Source organism: Elephantulus edwardii, unplaced genomic scaffold, assembly GCF_000299155.1.
Source record: "Elephantulus edwardii isolate Elephantulus edwardi_28Jun2011 unplaced genomic scaffold, EleEdw1.0 scaffold00012, whole genome shotgun sequence".
NCBI classification, from domain to species: Eukaryota; Metazoa; Chordata; class Mammalia; order Macroscelidea; family Macroscelididae; genus Elephantulus; species Elephantulus edwardii.
Window position 1 is genome coordinate 444,395 of NW_006399762.1, and position 4,934 is coordinate 449,328.

The following is a 4,934-nucleotide window of genomic DNA, read 5'->3' on the forward strand; positions in this document are numbered from 1 at the left end:
ATCCTTGAATATCTAATACCATGAACTTATAAATTAAATTAACAAGTCTAAACAAGTTGAGAGAACTTACGAAAAGTACATGAAAAGCTTTCAAGGCATATTTAACATATACAAAACTGTATATTGACCAAAAGCTAGAAGTGATTGGGATTTACCTTGTCATACCTGTACTAACAGAGTAAAATTTTCTTTTCCTTATCTGTCAGATTCAGTAACATAAAAAACCCATAGATATTATAAACAGAAACTTAGCACAAGAACTTGCTGTTGTTGTTAGTTGTCCATGTCAGCTTTGACTCATAGAAACCCATAAGCAACAAGAAGAAAATGCTGCCTGAATTCTCACAATTTCTGCTGAGCTTAAATCCATTGTTGTAGTCACGTGTCAATTCATTTCTTTGAGTATCCTACTCTCTTTCATTGAACTTATATTTTTCCTAGCATCTTCTTCTTCCTGCACTGACCCCATGAGTAACATGTCCAAAGTATGTGAAATGAAATCTTACCATTTTTGTTTCTAAGGATCACTCTGACCTCACATTTTCCAAGAGATTTGTTTCTTCTTTTAGCAGTCTAGGGGATGTTCAGTATTTACCAACATCACAATTCCTTGGTCTTTTTCATTGTTGCTCAGTTTTCATATACATATGAAACAACTGAAGATACCACTGCTTGGGGTATTTGCACCTTAATCTTTAAAATAACATCCCTGCTCTGTAGAACTTTAGGAACATTTTAGGAGTACAGGGTCATTGAAATAATGGAGAAATGCTAGTTGACACCCACATCAGTACTGCACTCTCTAAATTTATTTATTGAAACCTTCTAGTAGGCATAGGAGTTCCACATTAAAATATAAAGCAATGTCCATTGAGTCTAAAAAGTAATAACATTGTAAAAAAGAAATTCTCCAAAGGAAATTCTAATTGCACACACACACACACACACACACACACACACACACACACACACAATGGTTTACTTACAAAGTCCACGTGCATTCTTTTTCATACCGGGTATTTTCCATTTCCTTTACTCACCCGTCCCTCTACCCATCTAATTGTGCAACCCTATGATTTCCCCACCCACCCACTCATCTTCACCTTTATGCTCCCCCCTACCCCCTTTGATTCTCATACAATTTTACTAGTTATCTAATTTTACAATAATGGCCTTATACAGCATTTGTCCTTATAGCACTGAGTTAGTCCACTTAGCATAACGCTCTCCATTCCCTCCCAAGTTAGATAGTAATTTTCAAAATCATTGTTCCTGCATGCTGCATAGTATTCCATTATGTGAATGTACCATAACTTCTCAATCCATTCGATTGTGATCGGACATTTAGGTTGTTTCAACATTCTTGTGATGGTGATTAATGCTGCTATGAACATTGGTGTACAAGTCTGTGTTTGTGCCTCAGTTCTAATTTTCTTGGGGAATATCCCAAGTAGTGGAATAGCTATACTTTTAAATTATACTTTTAATATTGTTTTCTTTTTAGGTTGCAGGTTCCTTATCCAAGATATCATGTATATCATTAATTTAGAAATTATCTTTTAACACAGAGATAGTAAATACATCCCTGTCTTCTTTAAGGTAACTCAGTGGCATAGTCTGTAGTGAGTTGTGCTGCTAAAACTAAAAGATCATACCTCTCTGATGGTCTGAATTCACCAATAGTTTATCAACTTCTCCATCTCCTTCTGTGTTAATTACAGTCTTAGAAAGCAAAAGAAATTCAGCTACTGGTTGATTCCAAACTCCTTGCAAAGAATTTGAGTTTGTATATTTATTAATGTATCCTTAAGCTCTGATGGCCTAGTAGCAAGAAATTGCACTGCAATTGCAAAGGGACATTGTTCAAGGCCACGAGCTTCTCCAAGGGAGGAGTATGGGTAATCTCCTCCTATGTATGTGATTGACCACTTCTGAAAACCTGCTGGAGGCTCAGCTATATGTCAGTTTCAACTCTATGGTCCATGACAACAACAACAGTGCTTAAGGAGTTTGACGGCTAACTTGAAGATCAATTGTGTAAACTTACCAGCCACATTTTGGAAGAAAGACATAATAGATGCTTTCATGGAGATTTGTAGCCTTAGGAACTCTATGAGCAAGGTATGCCCTATCCTAGAGGGTTGCTATGAATCAGAACCAACTCTACAGCAGTGAAAATATTGAGAGTAGATAAAGTTGGTCCACAAATAACCATGCAGCTGAAAGAGTATGTATTCTCTATATTTATTTTTTATTTGGTTTGGTTTGGTTTTATTTGTCTTGGTTTAGTCTGGATTTTTTATTTGTTTGTCTTCCCAAAAGTAGGAATTACAATCCTTAATAAGGTAATTATCTCCATCCTTTAGATTTAGAACTTACCACAACTTGCTAGAGAGTCAATTATGTGTTGGTTCTGACTGGACAGCAATGAGATTTTCTTTAGTTCACTGGGATAGAAAAGAAGATTCAATGATTTCCATAACAAAAAATAACGCAATTTGATATAAGGAAATTTATAAAAATAGGTTGGTTGTTGAAACAGTATTTTTAAAACATTCAGTCATGAACTATTTATAAATGATTGCTAATTAGTAGGTTATTACTATACATTTTAACAAAAATAGATTAAGCTATAACAGAAAATACCATAGATTATTTCTTATAGTAAAGTATATTATTACTGTCTTTCCCTTCAGCAAACGTATCTTTATAATATCATTTTTAGATATTGGATGTGATATGTTTCTGTGTGAGTATGTGTACACATACATGAATTTATGCTGTTGTTACATGCCATCAAGTCAACTATGACTCATAGAGACCCTCTGCACAGCAGATCAGAACTCTAATCTTACTATCCTCACCATAGTGTTAGCAGATTCCAAACGCATGTTATATGGTAGGAAAGAAACAGAAACTTTGACAGTAATTGCCTTAAGACAGAAGCATTTTGCCCTTTTTAAATTGTTTTCATTATTTCTATCCAGAACAAGTTTCTGCAGTCTGAATTCCCTCCGATCTACCCTAAAAACAACTATATTCTAAATAAAATTATATTCAAGCTATAGTATCTGGAATAATATTTAGTTATTTTGCTCTCTATTTAAAAATGCATTAATGTAAATTATGCTGCTGTGAACATCGATGTACAAATTTCTATTTGTACCTCAGTTATGTTTTACTTGCGGTATATTCCTAACAGTGGCATAGCTGGGTCATATGGATTCTCTATGTTCAGCTTTTTGAGGACATGCCAAACTGCGTTCCAGAGTGGTTGTACCATTTAACAATTCCAACAACAGTGTAAAAAGTTCCAGTTTCTCTACATTATCTCCTCCAGCATTTATTGCTTTCTGTCCAATTAAATTGTGCTACTGCTACTGAGGTAAGATGATATCTCTTATGGTTTTGATTTGCTTCTCTTTTATTTCTAGTGATTTTGAGTATTTCTTCATGTATCTCTTGGCCATCTGAATATCTCCCTCTGTGAAAAGTCTTTCCATATCTTCTGTCAACTTTAAAATTGGGTTAGCAGACTTTTTTCTTTTGGAGGCCCTGTAGTATTCTGATTTTTTTTTTTGTTTTGAGACCCTTCTCTGAGATGTCCATTAATCACAGTAGCAAGAACATGGAAACATCCCAAATGTCCTTAAACAGCTGGATTGAGAAACTGCAGTTCATTTACACAATGTATTATTTTGAATCACAATTTTGAAAAATACTATATAACATGGGAGAGGCTAGAGAACATTTTGCTGAGTAAACTAACTCAAATACATAAGAACAAATTCTATTAAGATCATTATTGTAAAAACAGAAGGATAACCAGTGAGATGTGCATGGATATACAGAGAAGGAAGTGGAGAGGGTAGGGTGATATGGGTCAAGAGGGGAAATCGTGGATCTCAGAGTTTGGTAGGTGGAAGGTAGAGAAAAAAAAAGTACATGAATGAAAAGCAATTTTTAAAAAGAGCAGGAGAAATGCATTAATGTAGACTTCATTTCCTGCTATGTATCACCTGCATTTGGTAAAGAACACCACTTTCCCATCTCATCTCCATTTTTTCACAGAGATTCTCAGTTTTTCCGAATGCTCTTGGTCAGGTGATTCTAGTATCCACCTGTCCTGTGCCTCTAGATCTCAGGTCAGATTTTACACCTTAATTAAAATCTTTTTGAATTAGGGTTGCAGCAATCGAAAATTTCAGAGGCACAGTTAACTTAGCATTTGATCTCTCTTAACTACCACAGTTAGTTTATATTTGATCTCTTGCAGAAGTGTTCCACATTCCCCATACCTCCCTTCCTTGAGTCTAAATTGTGTGAGGATTCCATATTTGTCTCTATATAGGTTCCTTATACTTTTTTGTTTCATGTTTAAGTTAATATTTTTATTTCCCATATATTTTGTGTTCCATGCATGTACTTGGGTTTTATACAATTTTTTATTTGCATTCTCTTTTGTTCATATTTATTGTTGGGTTTCCCCCCAACATCACCAGCATCTTACTAATAATAACTACATTCATGAAAGTATATAAGTAGCTACTTCACGTCTTATGCTCCCTCCCCTTCAATAGCCTAGCCCTATCAAATCAGCTCTAGTGGCCTAGTGCTAAGGAAATGAACAACAATCCCAAAGACTTGCATTTCAAATTCACCAGCTGCTTTGTGGGAGAAGAATGGACAATCTCTTCTTGTACAATTAACAAACTCTGAAAACCGCTGGAGGGTCAGCTGTGGGTCAATTCCAAATAGATGGTTGTTTTTGTTGTTGTTATGTGCCGTCCAGTCATTTGCGACTCATAGCGACCCTGTGTACAACAGCCCTAAACCCTGCTATATCCTGTGCCAATCTCATTGCCTCTGACACACCCATCCCAATTACCCCAGTCACTGAATCAATCCACCTCATAGAGGGTCTTCCCCTCCTG